The sequence below is a fragment of the Lissotriton vulgaris genome, chromosome 1_1 (assembly GCF_964263255.1).
Source record: "Lissotriton vulgaris chromosome 1_1, aLisVul1.2, whole genome shotgun sequence".
Classification (NCBI taxonomy): domain Eukaryota; kingdom Metazoa; phylum Chordata; class Amphibia; order Caudata; family Salamandridae; genus Lissotriton; species Lissotriton vulgaris.
In genome coordinates this window covers 864,581,017-864,601,522 of record NC_141685.1, presented here as the reverse complement: position 1 = coordinate 864,601,522, position 20,506 = coordinate 864,581,017, and positions in this window count along the sequence as shown.

Sequence of the window (20,506 nt, the reverse complement as noted above, 5' to 3'; positions counted from 1 at the left end):
TACTATATAAATGTATATGTTGCAGAAGAGGAAGTAAGTGATGAAGAGGATAGCGATTTGTGTGCTGGCCAAATTGAGAAAGTAGAGGCCTCTAAAAGTGAAGAAATATATGAACATTATAGTGTTCATCCTTTGCATTCCAAGGAAGTCAATTGAGTTGTTTCAAATGAAACAAGCCAAAGGGAGTCCCATTAGTGTTTGGGAGGAAAGTTTGGAAGCTCGGTGTTTCCCACAGCTATTTCCCACAGGTCGAGGAGGAAGATATGATGAGCGACCTCATCAAATTCCTGCGTCTGAATACCGGACTTTACGATTGTATGCAGAAGATCCTAGGTTTCGTCAATGTATTCCCTATTTGTTTCATCTCCTGTTTGAAAGCGATCTGTCTGGACTGTCATATGCAGTGAACCACATCTTAAAAAGTGGTATACAGATGCGAAACATCTCGGCAAGTGACTTTATGCATAAAGTCAATGTCCAAGACAGTATTTTGGATTCTCACCTAAATAATCTCATGGCGTGTCAGTGTGGTACTAATGAGTACTGGTACCGTCGTCATGGTGATTTAAAATGTATGCTGAGGAACTTAGGAACTCCAACATGGTTCCTTACTCTGAGCTGTGCCGAGTATGGCTGGGAAGACTTACTTGAATTTCTACGAGAGGCAAATGGAAATATTGAAAACATTGAATTCAAGACACCTGGAGAACTGTGTTCTTTGGATCCAGTGAATGTATGCAGGTACTTCAATCATAGATTTGAAGCTATGATGTCTTTCATCACAAATAAGAAGAATCCACCTCTTGGAGAGGTGTTGGATTTCTTCTGGAGAAAGGAGTACCAAGCAAGAGGTGCTCCTCATATACATATTTTGTTGTGGATCAAGGATGCACCTAAATTTGGAACAGATCCGGATGACTTAGTGATGAATTTCATAGAACAGTATTCTACGTGTGCTGTTCCAAACGCAACGGAGAAGAAAAGCCTAAGAGAACAAGTTCTACGTTTCCAAAGCCATTGTTGTGGAAAGTACTGTCATCATAAATTCAGAAACAAGGACAAGTTCTACACCAAATGTCGTTTCAACTTTCTACGACCGGTGATTTCTAAAGGAAGAGTGAACAGTTTGATGTCTTCGCTGCGACATAATGTGACGAGGAAATCACCCAAAAATACATACAATTTGAAAAGGAACGAAGAGTCCAAGTACATCAACGACTACAACCCAGTGATTTTGTCCATGTGGAATGCTAACATGGATATACAGTTTGTGGCTGACAACGGTATGGCTGTGGCTCGGTATGTGACATCTTACATCACCAAAAAAGAAAAGACAGAATTGAAGGATATGTGGGAGGACATTTCCCATGAAAAGAGCCTCAGCAAGAAGTTGTACAGTTTCAGTCTGAAGATGTTGTTGCATTGAGAAATCGGAGCTTACGAATGTTGTGACCGGTTGTCTTCAGCAAGTCTCTATGCCAAATCCAGGAGTATCGTTTGGGCGAGTCTTGGTCTTGCTGCAACGCGAAATCGAGTTCTAAAACCTGTCCGGGAAATTGAGTATTTGGCAGAAAAGGAACCAAACAGTACCGACATTTTGAAGACCAACATGTTGGATACATATTATCCAAATCGAAGCAGTCACCTTGAGAATGTTTGTCTATATGAGGTTCTACAAAATTATATATTCAAGAGGAACATCAAAGAAGATATTGAGAAAGGAGTGTATGCTGTAATTGGAAGTGAGGGATGTCTGGTCAAGCAAAGAAAATGCCAATTAGTAAACCATCGAAAATTGAGGGCGAATCTCCAGAAAAAAAGGAGTTTTTCTATTTAGCACTTTTGCAACTTTTCAAGCCTTGGCGTGCAGAAGAGGAACTGCTTGGAGATTTCCTCTGTTACGAAGACTCTTTCACTGCTGCTAAGGAGACCATAGAATGTCCTGCTTTTCCCAAATATCAAGAAATGTTGACTTTGGAAATTGAGCAGGAAGCAACGATTGCAGCCGAGATTGCCAGAGACAGTTCTCAGGACAGTCAGAGTTCTGTTTCATTGAGTCAGGATCCACTAGGAGGACCTATTATCGAAAATGAAGCTGCCACTGCTATGAATGAAGTGGAAAGAGCCATGGCACATGCTCAGGAGGATGCAGTTAACTTAGAAGACTTGGAAAAACAACTCAACGTTGAGCAGAGGAAAATATATGATGAAGTTACCAAGCAAATTGAGCATGGATTAAGTCATGAGAAGAAAGAGTGCTCATGTACATCGTTGAAGCCTGTCCGACTGTACGTGAGTGGAGAAGCGGGAACTGGAAAAAGTTTCCTCATTAAAGCAATTTCATGTTATTTGCAGGAAAGGACTGAGACATCGTTGTCTTGTGTTGTTACCGCTCCTACTGGATTGGCAGCACATAACATTAAAGGTATTACTTTGCATCGTCTACTGATGCTGCCAGTGGAGCATGACAACAAATTACAATACCACAAGTTATCTGGGGATGCTTGTTGTGAAGTTTCAAGAGTCTTGAGGAAAATTAAACTTCTTATCATTGACGAAGTAAGCATGTTTCCAATGTCATGCTTGCCTTTGTGCATTTGAGAATGCAAGAAGTTCTTAAAACTGAATATGATGTGTTATTTGGTGGCAAACACATCATTGTTTTTGGAGATCTTCTGCAGCTGACACCAGTAAAAGGACAACCTGTGTTCAAAATACTCACGCATGAAGATACTAGGAAGTGCCTAGGGAGCATTGGCAACGTCAATATATGGTTAAATTTCAATTATGCTGAACTGCATGAAAATATGCGTCAGGCGAAGGATGAAGATTACAAGAATATTCTACAAAATATTAGAATTGGAAAAGTGACCGAGCATGGGAAAGAAGCTTTAAATGCACGATTACTGTCAAATTTATATCCCGAACAAGACATTGTGCCTGAGAATATTTTTCAGAAAATTACTGAGAAGAAATCCGGAATATGTTTGATGCCAACTCTTGCAGAATGTGCCATCTTCAACAACAAAATGTTGAATTTAGAAAAGCAAGAGATTGTGAAACTTGAAGCTATTGACAGAATAGAGCATATGGGATCAACAATTATTTTATCTGAGAATTTGAAATCAAAATTGGATTCATTAGAGAAGACTATATCTAAAACAGCGGGTTTTGAAAAGACTTTGAATGTGTGTTTAAATTGCCGAATCATTTTGAGAAGGAATTTACATGTTGAAAGAGGTCTGGTAAATGGATCAATGGGTAATGTTGTTGATTTTGAGAAATACAGAAGTAGAGATGGTATTGAATTTTTAAAAATTAAATTTGATGGCATTGAGGAAGTACAGCTAATTGGTCGTTGTTCTGCTAGGTTTTTGCTTGTTAAAGATTTATATGTTCGCCGTAAACAGTTTCCTGTTTGCTTGGCATATGCGGTGACAATCCATAAATCGCAAGGTTTAAGTGTAGATACTGCATTGGTGAATATTGGCAGTTCTGTGTTCAAGGAGGGTATGGCATATGTGGCATTGTCACGAGTTAGAACTTTATCGGGATTGTACTTGATTGACTGTGATGTCACAAACATTTGTGCGGATCTAGATTGTGTTAAGGAATACAATAGGTTAAGAAAAGTGTATGTGCCACATTTGCCTCAATATCCTTTGTTTGAGAAACGTGTGGTAGGCCGGAAACGAAGATATATCAGTAATAGTAGGGAGGTTGTAGCAAAAAGCCCATATGGCTGATATACCCGCCACCCCCTCTCAACACAATCCCCAAGAATGGGAATACGGAAACAGTTCTGAACTTTTGGAAGGCGGGAGGGAGTTACCCTCCCGGCCATATTTATTAAAATATGAAACAAAATTAAAACATTAAAATAACAGTTTCATATCATGTACAATTTCATTTCCACATTACGATGTTTTGGCTGACCTTAACACATTTCTAATACAAAGGTTCTCCTAGCCGATACTAACATCCTACAAATGCATTTTCAAATTGAAATTGTACATCCTAACGTTAAGGGCCAACGGCAAGGTGGTAACCGGTGTCAGATCCCTAAACCAAAACTCCCCCCTCACTTGTGAGGGGCGGCCGCACAGAGGACTGCACCTCATGTGCACATACCAATTTCCCTTGTCTTGACAGGGGCCCCAATTAACTCGACGCCATCTTACTGGTCGTCCGAGGACTCGTGTGAGGTGTCTAGAAGGTAGCGTAGACCCCCCTCCCCACCCCACACAACTTACCACATCTGCCGTCGCAGATGTCCTGGCCCCGGGAAATTCCCAGGAGGGGCCCGTAGCCCCTCCTATCCAGGGAGGGGCCTTGACCGCCTTCCCTTTCCTTTCGGCGTCCCATCCTTAGAAGGGACCGCCTCCCCGTTGAGGGGCCAATGGCCACCTCCCCCCGGGCGCTCCCATCCGTAATGGGTGACGCCCCCCCCTAGGGATCTTCCAATTACTGCTCACCGATCATGACCTTACCGCCCGACCAAATAATAAATACGACAAACTAAAAAAGATGCAAATTACTAAAGAGGAGAAAGACAAAAGATATTCAAAGTATGAACTGTCTAAAACATCACTGATCAACTCTGGTGCGAATACTTTTATTCAATAAAGCATACCGTAAAGAATTATCCATTTTATTGCATACTGAATCACAACTTTATTCAGAACAACCTGTAAGAAAAAATTAATTACCACGTCAAATGACTTTATTTCAAAACAACTTGCTGTCCTCAGGGGCTGGTGGGTGGGTCAAAAATGGCTCTTCGTTCCGTCTCGAGCTCACGTGCAGCGGGGAGGTGCAGCTTCAGAGCACAGGAACAAGAGGATGCTTCCTTGGCTTGTCGCTCCTTTTATCCTTCTTCGGGCGGGCGTAAACCCGCCTCCACCCGCCTCCGGGGGCGTGGCTGGCGGCTTCAGTGTCTAGGACAACCCACTCTTGGGCGGGAAAAAGCGCGCCCCGGCTACGCCGCTTTGGGCATACCAGCCAAGACTCGCCTCCCGCCCAAGATGGCTTCCCGGGGGGATCGGGGTACTCCACCATACGTTCGGGGGGACCGAGTGGTCGCCCCTTTCCATATGGCTGAGATACCCGCCACCCCCTCTCAACACAATCCCCAAGAATGGGAATACGGAAACAGTTCTGAACTTTTGGAAGGCGGGAGGGAGTTACCCTCCCGGCCATATTTATTAAAATATGAAACAAAATTAAAACATTAAAATAACAGTTTCATATCATGTACAATTTCATTTCCACATTACGATGTTTTGGCTAACCTTAAAACATTTCTAATACAAAGGTTCTCCTAGCCGATACTAACATCCTACAAATGCATTTTCAAATTGAAATTGTACATCCTAACGTTAAGGGCCAACGGCAAGGTCGTAACCGGTGTCAGATCCCTAAACCAAAACTCCCCCCTCACTTGTGAGGGGCGGCCGCACAGAGGACTGCACCTCATGTGCACATACCAATTTCCCTTGTCTTGACGGGGGCCCCAATTAACTCGACGCCATCTTACTGGTCGTCCGAGAACTCGTGTGAGGTGTCTAGAAGGTAGCGTAGACCCCCCTCCCCACCCCACACAACTTACCACATCTGCCGTCGCAGATGTCCTGGCCCCGGGAAATTCCCAGGAGGGGCCCGTAGCCCCTCCTATCCAGGGAGGGGCCTTGACCGCCTTCCCTTTCCTTTCGGCGTCCCATCCTTAGAAGGGACCGCCTCCCCGTTGAGGGGCCAATGGCCACCTCCCCCGGGCGCTCCCATCCGTAATGGGTGACGCCCCCCCTAGGGATCTTCCAATTACTGCTCACCGATCATGACCTTACCGCCACAGGCCGGATAGTTGACCGGCTATCCGGACCCCCCACAAAACTCCTACCTAAAGGTCATGCTGTAAACTCTTTAACCAAGCTATGAGGTCTCCTATGAGTAAAGAATTCCCCACCCGGGACAAATGGACCCCATCTTCCAGATACATATGGTCCCCCCTGATACACCCATGAGGAATCGAATGAAATGTACTTGTACGGAACAGTCTACCCAGTTTGTTATTTACCTTCTTCACAGAATGATTTATAGCAGACACTGAATTAGCCCCCCGCCACACCTTTCGTGGAATCATATGGGACCATGCAATCGTGCACCCTGGAACCCTTCTCGCCAACCAACTTACTGTGGATAGTATCGCCTCGAGAAGTAGTCGTCTACCACTGGTCACCAAATCATTGCCCCCAAGATGCACTATGATTATAGATGGCGGTGACCTTGTCCGCCCTAACAAACCCTCGAAAAAAGTTTGAAACTGGTCAATACAGAGCCCGCCCCTTCCGTAGAAGGTCACCCTGTACCCGTATTCCCCAGCCATTTGAATCATGTCACCTGCTTTGAATACATCCGCGGCACGCCTCACGTTTGAGTGGTCCACGACCCACACCACTTTTTCCTCAGCCGGTGATCTTTGACCGCTGGTTCCCAGGTGTCGGGTCGACTGCACAGTCCGCCCCGCCTCGTAAGCTTGCGAAACTGTAAACCAAACAAAAAACAAGAAGCGTGAGTACATGTTATCAGCTTCACAACATGTGCAACCGCACATACCTTTTGTAACAATTCGAGGACCAACGCCCCAACTGTTTCACCTTTTCCACACTCAGACCCCTGGCTGTAGCCTCTGTAGCAGCCCCTATCCGGAAGGAATGGGTCCCAAACTCGCCCGGGTTCAAGCCTGCGGCCGAAATTGCCATTGCAAGCACCCGCTGGAACTGAAACCTCATCAGTGGGGTGGCATCAGCGTGTCTCAGCAAGGTCCCCCCCCATGATGCCGCCCTCTGCGCCAAATATTCCTCAACGCATACGACGGGGCACATGGGAGATCCGGGAATCCGATGGACTACTACACTGTCCCCGATCGCATCCTGATCGGTCTTGGACCTGGCAAACGAGACAATCATCGTCTCCCCCTTAACTTGAATGTGCTCTCGGCACAGTCCCCCCCCCCGTATCCTGCTTGTTCTTTGCCACCAGTTCGCTTACCCGCATAGCCCCATGGAATGCTAATGCAAAAGCGGCCCGGAATAACACTGTTTCTGATTGGGATGAACATGTCGCAGAGAGTACGGACAGTAACAGGGCCAACCTTTCCAGACCTATCGGGTGCCTTTCATCTACTCTGCGACCCTCAAGGCGTTGCCACCCACGCAGCGCTTTCTGTACTACAAAAGACGCTGTAGGGTCCTGGATACCATGAGCCCGTGCCATGAAGGAAATGGCGGCCCGATGCCTCTGGGCCGTGGCTACCGATTTGCCTGCCTGATGTAATGACAGCAAAAACTTTACGACAAACTCTTCCTGGCCCCAAAGCTCCCTCCTAGCAGAACCCAAAAAGGACCAATAGGAACAGAACGCCCCTTCATATGCCTTCCTTGTCCTGGGTGCTTTTGTAGTTCGGGGCACCGAGAGAACAGAGAGCTTCGGGAAATGGTGCCGCCACCGGGTCCGCTGTGGGCAGAAAACCCCAGAAGGCCTGCATACGGAAACGAGAAAGCGCATCAGCAGCCTGATTCAGCACCCCTGGCACATGTCTCGCCCTAAAGAGCACGTTCAAATTGCATACATAGTAAGACAATTTCCTTGAGCAATCTCAGAATCCATTTGCATCGTGCAGCCTGACTATTGATACACTCAACCACGGTCATGTTATCAGACCAGAACACCACAGAGTGATCCCGAAACCCCTCAGGCCATGTTTTCAAGGCCACCAGAATAGGGAACAGTTCGAGAAAAGCAATGTTACTTGTAAGCCCACACTCGTGCCACCATGACGGCCACGTTTGAGCCGACCAGTGATTACCAAATATGGCGCCAAAGCCTATACTCCCCGCCGCATCTGTCCACAGCCCCAACTCCTCGGAGGACACCGCCGGCTTGTTCCAGACAACCCGACCATTGAAATCCGCCAGGAATGCCAACCAAATGCGCATGTCCTGGCGAATCTCTGCCGAGAGCCTCGTGCGGTGGTGCCCCTCTTTAAGACTGACCATGGCTTGTGCAATCGAGCGGGAAAAAGGGCGGGCCATTGGCATTACTCTAAGGGCAAAATTCAACTGACCCACAGTCTGCTGCAATTGATGCAAATTCACCTTAGTCTCCCTAATACATGTTTCAAGCGAGGCCCTGAATTTCCTCACCTTTTCTTTGGGCAACCGGAAGCAACCCTCTTCGGAATCGAGCTCTATTCCAAGAAACTCGAGCGAAGTAGATGGCCCCACAGTCTTACCTGGCGCCAATGGCACACCAAACTGACTCATCAGACCACAAAATTCTTTTAAAGCCTGTGCACATTCTTGGTCCCCGGCTGCCCCCAGGAACAGAAAATCGTCAAGATAATGCATAACATGCTGAAACCCCGTCATTCTTGTGAATGCCCATTGCAGAAAACAACTGAATTTCTCAAAATAAGCACAAGATATGGAGCATCCCATTGGCATACATTTATCCATGTAGTAGCGCCCCTGAAACATGAAACCAAGGAGACGCTGATTGTCTGAGTGTACCGGGAGCAACCGGAATGCTGACTCGATGTCTGATTTGGCCATCAGCGCTCCGGGCCCCAGGCGATTCAACATGGCAACGGCATCATCGAAAGATGCGTACCGCACCGAACAAACCTCCGGGTCTATCGCATCGTTCACCGAAAGACCTCTCGGGGCTGACAAGTTATGTATCAATCTAAACTCACCCGGGTCCTTCTTGGGGACCACTCCCAAGGCTGAACAAACAAAATTAGCAACTGGTGGCATGTCGAATGGTCCAGCAACCCGACCCCGGGTCACCTCCTTCCCAATCTTCGCTTGTACCACCGCCGTATTCTGCAGGACCGACAGTTGGTTCCTACAATGTGCTTTACCCTGAAAATTCCCCACTGGGATGCGGAAACCATACAAAAAACTGTCCCGCAACACCCCAGCGGAGACATGATCCGGGTATTCATTGAGCCAAGGAATCATTGCCATGGTATCAACCGGGGTAGGTAAAGGCGCCCCTCGGACTATTTCAGACCTGTTTGGCGCTTCCCCTACTTCTGTTATCACCCGTTTTGGCTCTGCACATGGTCTCGGAATGCGAGGACTGTCCACACCCCCCACAGTCGTGCCTAAACTTGCATGACCCCTGGGGCCTTGTACACTTTCCCCTGTTAAAATTCCAGCAGACCCCTTTTTTACCTGTATTGCCATTCGACCTTGAATGATGCTTGTTACTTGAACCCGCCCGAAAGGGCGCCCCAGATGAATGGCGGGAAAACTCGCCCCCGTTTCCCCCCAACAATGGCGCCTTTGTCATGCCTGATTTCTCCATTTTTTGCCAGGAAATGGAGTCATAACAATCCCACGTCAGAGATGTGTCGAACTCCTTGGCCTTACGAAAAATATTATCGTAACAAAACCACTGAATGCCCTCATATGTCTGTGAATACTCCATAATACGTGTCTGGTACACGGGTAACTCGGCCAACAGTTCAGGCCTCCGTTCCCCCATAATTGCAGTGAATATGCCAAATGCTCTGCCCCAATTACCTATCGTCTCATCGACTCTGAAAGCGGCCATCTTGGCGCGCCAAACACTCGGGTGCATAAACTCTTTTTGAACTTTCACGTGCTCAATCTCATAATGATCAGTTAATAAAGAAAACATGTTTATATATTTCTCAGCCCATATCCTCTCCTTGATTTCCATCGGAATATGCTGAGCCACTTTCTCCCTTCTCGAGGGTACTGACCCCTCCCCCGCAATCGGCAGTAGCTGCTTACCTGAACCGGAAGCTGCAACCGTAGTCGCTGCCGAACTCATGCCCGCTGCGGGTTGTCCCACTGGAGCCTGCGGGGGAACAAAAGGACATCGGGCCTTTGCAGCCTCTCTTGATTGCCGCAACTGCCTCATTACTGCCCTGGCGTCATCTGCCGTAGCCCCCTCACTCTCTTTCCCCAACCATGCTGCCAGCTGTGCAGCCAACTCGGGAGGCATATCCTCCCCATTCACAGGGGTGACTACAACGGGAATTGGTTGCCCCTCCTTCGGGACCGGGATCGGCGCCTCAGTCGGTGTATCAGGGTGCGCCGGCGGCGCCTCGGGAACCGGGGCCTCTTCCCCAGTTGCTCCCTTCTTGGCCCTTCTACCTCTCCCGTTAGGAACTACACCCGGCAATGCTGGTCCGACGACTCGCTTAGGGCCCCCTACACCGTTCATTGCCGCCATCTGTTTCTTCATGTCGGCCATGTCTTTTACGAGCATGCGGAGCATCTGATCGGTACCGACCCGCTTTACGACCTTCTTGCCCGGCATTGTCCAACGCTGATTCTCTGAAAGAACAAAGACAAAATTAACACACTCAAAAATGGCTCTTCGTTCCGTCTCGAGCTCACGTGCAGCGGGGAGGTGCAGCTTCAGAGCACAGGAACAAGAGGATGCTTCCTTGGCTTGTCGCTCCTTTTATCCTTCTTCGGGCGGGCGTAAACCCGCCTCCACCCGCCTCCGGGGGCGTGGCTGGCGGCTTCAGTGTCTAGGACAACCCACTCTTGGGCGGGAAAAAGCACGCCCCGGCTATGCCGCTTTGGGTATACCAGCCGAGACTCGCCTCCCGCCCAAGATGGCTTCCCGGGGGGATCGGGGTACTCCACCATACGTTCGGGGGGACCGAGTGGTCGCCCCTTTCCAAAAGTCGATGAACCGAAAATTGTAAGCAGAAAGAAAGTGGATTCTGTTGAAGATGTTGTCGGTTTTCAATTTGAAAACAGTTCTGGTGTCAACTGCTATGCAAATGTAGTGGTTAATGTTCTCTTTTCACTAGAGACTTTAAAAGAACAGATTGTGTTCAATTCGGAACAAAGTTTATGTTGCTTGTTGAATTCTGTATTAGAGAAATGTAGCACTGATCGAACAAAAGTAGAAAGTGTGTCTGAAGTTCGTAATCTGTTAGATGAATGTTCAGGTCAAACAGACTTCTCTGAAAATAATCAGCAGGATTGTCAAGAGTTTTTAATGTATATGCTTGATGTATTGCAAGATGAGGGTGTAGATGTAGATCACCTGTTTGGGCTTTCTTATCAATGGCAGCATGACTGCGAGAACTGTATGGTATCAAGTACTACTAGTGTAGACTCAGAAAGATTTATATATTTAACTTTGCCAGACAGTAAATCAGTCTCCTTTAATAAGCTAGTAAATGCAGCGGATCACAACATGGAGTGTAGCCAATGTAAATCTGAAATGATGTCAACATTATTTATACGAAGATATGGCCAGTATGTCATTTTATTGATCCAACGATGTAGGCCTGATGGATCAAAATTGTCAACTTTAATAAAAAATGTTGATGCTTCTCAGCTGTCAATATCAGGAAGGACTTTTGTAACTGTAGCAATTATCTATCACGATGGTCCTTCAACAACATCAGGACATTACACAGCTTATTTAAAGTCTCGAAACGGCTGGTCATTCTGCAACGATTCTGTTGTAACTTTCAAAAAAAAATTGCCGTTTGACCTTAAAAATTCTTACCTGGTGTTTTTAAAACCAAAATTTTAGGGAAAGAATCTCGGGATTTCCTCTGAGGAATTGCAAAAGGTTCATGAAGTAGAGGGAATGTAAGTCTGCAATGCTATCTAGATTATTGGTCCAAAACTTTTAATTATAATGTCAATTTAAAAATCCAACTATATAAACCTGATGCAAGTAAGTCTGCTTCATAGTAAGCAGTATCAGTGTCATAGGAAAAGGAGAACATGAGTGAGAAAAAGGGTAAGATATTAGTAGTCCAGAATTGTGAAAGTAATCTTAAATGTTTTCTTTTTGAAAGTTGGGAAAATAGAAAATGACGGGATTTCATTAGAAGAATTACAAGAGTTGAAAAACGCTGCAACATGATTTGGCCAAGTGGAAACATGTGGTAGGATGTGAGAAGTCTTTTATTGTATGTAACATATTTTTCAAACGATGGAGGTTTTCTTTCAGAAAGTGGCGGGCTGAAAATATTTATAGCACAACAGAGTGGACGCTGTTCATAGGACATCCTTCGAAGTTATGGAAAGTAAGTTAATTTTAAGGAGTTTTGAATTCAGATTTCTTAGGTTGTATGGGTTTTTTAAACACAATCACTTTGATTGTGTTTTTTTTTCCCCGCTGTTACATGATGAATACCTTCAAGTCACTGATTTAAGTGAAATTTGATACATTCTGAGAACAGCAAAAATAAACCATTTAACATGTATAATTAATGTTCTACTTTTTGTACTTATGATATACATTTAGAAATGTGAGGTAGATATGGAGAAACTGAGGCTTCTGTAAGTGTCAAAGTTAATGCTTACAGTGCTGCACTTCTGGGTACTGTTTTTTTTTAAAAAACTGAATAGGCCTCACCTTAAAGAAACCTCTTGAAAGGACACATCTTATTTGCATCCTGAAACAATCATTTAAAATGTTAGACACAATTTTATGATGGCTTTACATCTTTTTTGCGCTGCTATTGCATCACTATTGTGAAACATCAGCAGTGCAAAAGATGCACCATGTTCCAAAATAGGCCTCACTTCATCCGCATCAAGATACTGTTTGTTTAAAATATATATCTTTAGGATTGTGTAGGGGACGTAGAGCAGCAGAGGCTTCTGTAAATGTCAAAGTTGTTGAAAAAATGTTTCTTCTTGAACCTTTTCCCTTGTCTTTTCAAATTTTTAAATACATGTTTTAATATTTTTGAAATGTTTCTTCTCTCTTTTACAGATTGAAAGTATGAAAAAATATTTGAAAAAGTTAACAAGAATTATAAGGTAAATGTTTTCTACTCTTTTTACCCGCAATCCACTGCTGATGATGTCACTGGCTATGTCATAAATGATGTAATAGGTGGACATGACTTACTTCATTGGTAGGCCTTCACATGTATTAATGCATACACTGCTGCACTTCTGCGTACTGTTTCATATGCTGGACTACATCTGCACTATGAGATACCTAAGCAAAGGCAACACAGGTGATGTGATTGTGAAATGAGCAAAAGAAACTCTACGTTTTTCAATTACATTACTTGTGTTTTCTAAGTTTACGAATGACATTGTGCAGATGAACTTTAGGTTTGTCTATGGACACAGAAGAGGTCTGGCCGTTGTTCAAGAGCGAAGTGGATATGTTTTACTTCAATGGTAGGCCTTCACATGTATTATCTCCTCTGTATTCTTCAACAAGCATAAATTTGATATGCAACCCTGAGTAGGCCTCACCTTAAACAAACTTTTGGAGAGGACACACCTTATCGTCATCCTGAATCAATCATTTAATCTATCACATTTAACATCTATTAGTTCTACTGCTTCATTTCTTTAATCCTTACTTTCCTGCGTTTGCTACTTCCCTCATTCCTTTCTCTATTACTTAATTATTCTACTCCTTCCAGTATTTTTCTCAGTCCCTCTCTTCTCATACTTCTTCATTCTTATTCACTCATTCTGTCTCTATTAATGTTACTGTTTCTGAATGATCTCCAAAAATTTTTTAAAACAAGAACAGTAAGTATAAGGGTAGGTTACAAGAAAGACAGCTATAGGAAGTAAACAAAAGATACTGTTACTCGCAATCCACTGCTGATGATGTCACTGACCATGTCAAGAATGATGTAATATGTGATATGATCAGAAGTGGATTGCGGGTAACAGTATCTTTTCTTTACTCCCTATAGCTGTCTTTCTTGTAACAAAACTGTCTGTTTCCTTCCCTTATACTTACTGTTCTATTTTAAAAAAAAAATTTTTGGTTCGCTCCTGGTTCGCGTACCGGAGTGCGAACTGGGAGCGAACTAAAAGAAATAGAGGTTGGCAGAGTTTCAAAAATTCTACCAATTTTTTTTATAATGGGGAGATAGTTTTTTGGTTTTTGTTGTTTTAAATTTTTTTTATTATTTTTCTGAACATTTTTTATATTTTTTTTGTTTTTTCTGAACATTTTGTAATTTTTTTGTTTTTTGGGGGGAGGGGGGAAACAAAAATGATTCATTGAAAAGGGCTCAACAGGAGCAACGAAAAAAAGAAGATTTATTTTTTGGGGCGTTTCGGGCAAACATGATTATTGATAGCTTTCACTATAAGAGTAATGCTACTTTCTCGGTAGCATATTAATTGGTTGCACCGCACGCACACTTGCTTTACTTCCCCCATGTCCATTTGAATGTTCGGGACCACCTCCCTCGCCTCTGGTCCCGATACTTCTTGGACGACAGATCTTCTCGCCATTGCCGGGGGATTTTGCTGTTCATCGCGAAGCTGGGCAGCACTATAATTGTTTGGGTGCCACCTACTCATATGCCTGTGCATCGTGTAATTTCCGAAGCTATATTTCTTGTCAGTCCCCCTTGAAAGTCGATTGTCGCAAATACGGCAAAACACATATCTGGCATTGACTTTTTTTTGCCCTTCTGGAAATTTGAAAAATTGCCAGATGTAGTTTTCTTTTCTATTGTATCTCCTGGGCTCCTCTGGCAAAAACTCAGGCTCTTCCTGCTCTTCCTCCTTTTCTTGATCTTCCTCTTCTTCTATGATTGCTTGAGAAGGTGGTCCTCTCTTCCCATGAGGAGGTGGAGGTGGTGGTGGGGGAACACTAGCTGAAGCAACTATTGAAGCCATTTCTCAACAATGAAAAAGGGTCTTTCTCTCACCAAGATGAAAGTCAGAGTGAGGAAAGAAGGAGGGGTTTTCATCATTTGGGAAAAGCAAAAGTTCTAAACCAATGAAAAGTGTTAATTTTAGATCACATGACCTAGTATTACATCATTAGGAAACCAAAAGTGAAATGAACCAATGAAAAGTGTTATTACCGAGTCACATGACCTGCTGTGTTTACGTTTCGCGCTTTGCGCCGCTTTCCGGTCCGCTTCCGGGTCCGCTAACTTGGCGCGTCCAATGACGTATTACGCGACAACGCAAAACGTCATGCTAACGTAACAGTTACGCTAAAGGAACGTTTACCGGTTCGCGGACCGAGCCGCGGCTTTAAATTGAGCTAACGGGAAGCTGACCGGTTCGCGGACTGGGAGCGAAACATAAAAAAAAATTTAAAAAAAAAATTGTCTAAAAAACATGTAAAATATATTTTACAGCTACAGATATTAGCTTTTAAAAAACCATTGAAATTCAATGAAAAAACCATAGGTTAAAGACCATATATAGTTAGGAATTAGCATTTACAAAACCTTATTTTATTCGCACAAAACCATTGAAATTCAATGAAAAAACCATAGGTTAAAGACCATATATAGTTAGGAATTAGCATTTACAAAACCTTGAAAATTCACTGAAAAAACAATAGGTTATAGACCATATATAGTTAGGAATTCGCATTTACAAAACCTTATGTTACTCACACAAAACCATTGAAATTCCATATATAGTTAGTTGCACTAACTATATATCGCGCACCCGCAATCCACTGCTGATGATGTCACATATTACATCATTCATGACATGGCCAGTGACATCACTGATGACATCACTGATGACATCTCAAATGACATCACTGATGACATCACTGATGGCAACATCCAGTGACTGTATGTTTCTGTAAAGTTAAAATATGTCTTACATATTGAAGAATGAGTGGATGTATAAGTGTCTGGATGAAGGATTTAGTAGGTGCATTACTGACTGTATGAGTGAGTGATTAAATGTGTCTCACTGAGTGCATGGGTTAGTGACTAAACTGTCTTAATTTGTGCATCATTATGTCTGTTGTTCTGTAAACTGTTGCATGTGTTGATAAGTAGCTATATGAGTAACTATATGGGTTATTGATTGGTTGCCCAAGTATTTGTATGGGAGACTGAGTGTGTGTGTGGGTGGCTGGGAGGTGTATGACTCTGTGCATAGATGTGTGAGCAGTTGATTCACTAGATGTATGGTTTCAAAAGTGCATGTGGAAACAGCTGTATGGGCGGTTGACTGTGTGCATGAGTGTATTGGTGAGTGAATGGATATCTCAGTGCTACATGTCAAAGTAAGTACATATGTAAAACACAGTACATGTGAGAGTTGACATATATAAATAACTGTGCATAAGAGCCAGTGAATGTGTGAGTGGCTGTATGGATCATTGTGAACTTGTATCAGGGATTGTATAAGAGAGTAAATATGTGTTAGTATATGTGTGAATAAGTAAAGTTTGTATAACTGTATAGTTGAGGAAATGGAGGCGTGATTGATTCTTTGCATGACTGACTAGGTGTGTGAGTAACTCCATGGATAAGTGACAGTCTGTGAGTGTCTGTTTACACTGATTGTATCTAAGGTTATATTAGAGTCTGAAGAGGTTCATCGTATTATCACATGAATGATATCATCAGTGATGTGATCAGTAATGTCAAATGAGATGTCATCAGTGATGTCATCAGTGATGTCATTTGAGATATCATCAGTGATGTCATCAGTGATGTCATTGACTATGTCATGAATGATGTAATATGTGACATCATCAGCAGTGGATTGCGGGTGCGCGATATATAGTTAGTGCAACTAACTATATATGGAATTTCAATGGTTTTGTGTGAGTAACATAAGGTTTTGTAAATGCGAATTTCTAACTATATATGGTCTATAACCTATGGTTTTTTCAGTGAATATATATATATATATATATATATATATATATATATATATATATATATATATTCACTGAAAAAACCATAGGTTATAGACCATATATAGTTAGGAATTAGCATTTACAAAACCTTGAAAATTCACTGAAAAAACCATAGGTCAGTGACATCACTGATGACATCACTGATGACATCTCAAATGACATCACTGATGACATCACTGATGACAACACCCAGTGACTGTATGTTTCTGTAAAGTTAAAATATGTCTTACATATTGAAGAATGAGTGGATGTATAAGTGTCTGGATGAAGGATTTAGTAGGTGCATGACTGACTGTATGAGAGAATGATTAAATGTGTCTCACTGAGTGCATGGGTTAGTGACTAAACTGTCTTAAGTCATCAGTGATGTCACTGACCATGTCATGAATGATGTAATATGTGACATCATCAGCAGTGGATTGCGGGTGCGCGATATATAGTTAGTGCAACTAACTATATATGGGAATTTCAATGGTTTTTATGCGAGTAAAATAAGGTTTTGTAAATGCTAATCCCTAACTATATATGGTCTATAACCTATGGTTTTTTCAGTGAATTTTCAAGGTTTTGTAAATGCTAATTCCTAACTATATATGGTCTATAACCTATGGTTTTTTCAGTGAATTTCATTGTTTTTTTAAAAGCTAATATCTGTAGCTGTAAAATGTATTCTTCTTTAAATCCAAAAATATATTTTATATGTTTATTAATAATTTTTTTTTTTTAATATTTTTTTTTCTTCGCTCCCGGTTCGCGAACCGGGAAGCTTCCCGTTAGCTCATCTTGATGCCGCGACCTAGTCCGCGAACCGGTAAACGTTCCGTTTGCGCAACTGCCGCGTTAGAAATCAACATCGTGACGCGTCGCGGAAGCGCGACGTATCACGTTGTCGCGTAATGCGTCTTATGACGCGCCGCGTTAGCGCTCCCGGAAGTGCTCCGGACCGCGAACCGGAAGCGATCCGGGGCACGGCGCGCACCGCGGAACGTGAGCGGAACAGGTCATGTGACTTGTTTATAAAACTTTTCATTGGTTCATTTCACTTTTGGTTTCCTAATGATGTAAGACTAGGTCATGTGATCTAAAATTAACACTTTTCATTGGTTTAGAACTATTGTTTTTCCCAAATGATGAAAACCCCTCCTTCTTTCCTCACTCTGACTTTCATCTTTGTGAGAGGAAGACCTTTTTTCATAGTTGAGCAATGGCTTCAGTAGTTGCTTCAGCTGGTGCACCCCCACCACCATCTTCACCTCCTCATGGGAAGAGAGGACCACCTCCCCAGTTCATCACCAACACAGAGGAGGAAGAGGATGAACTAGAGGAAGAGGAGACAGAAGGACCACAGTTCTTACAAGAGGTGCCCCGGGTTTCCCATCGGAAAGCCAGTTTCATTTGGCAGTTTTTTTCACTCCCTCGAGGGCAGAAGAAAGTAAATGCTAAGTATGTCACCTGCCTCATTTGTAAAGACAAGTTATCAAGAGGCACTGATAAAAAGTATAGCTTTGGGAACTATACCATGCATCGGCACATGAGCAGGTGGCATCCATTGAACTACAGCCAGGCAGAGATGCGTGACCTGCAGGATAATCCAACAACAACTCCTGTGGCCAGGTCAACTTCACAAATATCGTTGACAGGAGCAGAGGCATGGGAAACCGTGCCAAACATTCAGGAGAACTTTGTACATATCAAATTTTCCTGTTTGTATTGCGGTGCATTGCTTTCATGTGGTAACATGAGCATATTGTTAATTAATGTTGCTTATGAAAATCATAATTGCCCTAACCGCCCCAGACAGTAAATTTTTTTTTTGCTCCTGTTGAGCCCTTTTCAATGCCTGTTTTTTGTTGTTTCCCCTCCATCAAAAACAAAAAAAAACATAAAACTGTTCAAAAAATACAAAAAAAACAAAAAATGTTCAGAAAAATAAAACAAAAATATAAAACAACAAAAACATTAAAAAAAGTTCTTTTCAGAACTACCGCCCCTTTCAAATAAAATTGCTAGAATATTTAGCACTCTGGCAAGCTCTATTTCTTTTGGTTCGCTTCCCCGTTCGCTGCCCGGTTCGCGAACTGAGAGCGAACCAAAAGGTTTTTTTTAAAAAAAAAGAAGAGTAAGTATAAGGGAAGTAAACAGAGAGTAATGTTAAAAGAAAGACAGCTATAGGGAGTAAACCAGAGATACTGTTTAATAGATCTATTTACCGAAGAAAAGATGGAAGAGGGTATAATTGCGAAAAACAAAATAGATAAGGAAGTGAAAGAAAAAAAAGAGAGTATAACAATAACAAAGAAGAGTTTTTTGGAGAATGTGAGTGAATGTTCAAAATAAGATTAAAACATGTGGAATAACAGAGAGAAAAAATAGAAAACAGAAAACAAAAAATAACAGAAAAAGATTAATTGAAACAGCAAAGAAATGTAAATAACATAGAGCCATATCATCAACATAGGCAATAAAAGTTTTGCAGCTTTTATCGGCAGAAATATGTCGCCAAAGCATTCTAATTAGCTTGATACATATGGCCCCAAGTGAGGCCTGTCTTGCAACATGGTGCATCTTTTTCATCACTGCTGCATCGGTTTCATGTGGCACGGTTTTAAAACAGCATGACACATTTGCCTAGATGCATCAATTTGTAATTTTGACGCCTCATAGCAAATCTTTTGCACCGCCACTGCGTCACAAAACTGACGCACAGTGGCGCAAAAGAGGCATACACATATCATAAATCTGTCCCTAACATTTTAAATAATTAATTCAGGATGACGATAAGGTGTGGTCTCTCCAGAGGTTTGTTTAAGGTGAGGCCTACTCAGGGTTGCAGATCAATTTTACGCTTGTTGAAGAATACAGAAGAGATAATACATGTGAAGGCCTACCAATGAAGTAAGTCATGTCCACTTATTACATCATTCATGACATGGTCAGTGACATCATCAGCAGTGGATTGCGGGTAACAGTATCCCTAGTTTACTCCCTATAGCTGTCTTTCTTTTAACATAACTGTCTGTTTCCTTCCCTTATAATTACTGTATTCTTTTTTTTTTTAAAAAATTTTGATCAGTCAGAAACAGTGACAGTAATAGAGACAGAGTGAGTGAATAAGAGTGAAGAAGTATGAGAAGAGAGAGACTGAGAAAAATAGTGGAACGAGTAGAGTAATTAAGTAATAGAGAAAGGAATGAGGGAAGTAGCAAAGGCAGGAAAGTAAGGGTTAAAGAAATGAAACAGTGGAACTAATATAAGTTAAATGTGATAAAAATATAACGAAAAGAGTACAACACGTTTACCTTATAATTGTCTTTAAGTTGGTAATTTGTTATTTTTATACTTTCAATCTGTGAAAGAGAGAACAAACATTTGAAAAATATTAAAACATGTTTTTAAAAATTAGAAAATACAAGGGAAAAGATTGAATGACAAACAGTTTTTCAACAACTTTAACACTTACAGAAGCCTCTGCTTCTCCATGCCCCTACACAGTCCTAAAATATACATTTTAAACTAACAGTATCTTGATGCAGATGAAGTGAGTCCTATCTTGCAACATGGTGCATCTTTTGCATCACTGCTGCATCGGTTTTATGTGGCACGTTTTTTTTACAGCATGACACATCTGCCTAGATGCATCAATTTGTAATTTTGTCTCCTTATAGCAAATCTTTTCCACCGCCACTGCGTCACAAAAGTGACGCATAGTGGTGCAAAAGAGGCATACACCTATCATAAATCTGTCCCTAACATGTTAAATGATTTATTCAGGATGACGATAAGGTGTGGCCTCTCCAAAGGTTTGATTAAGGTG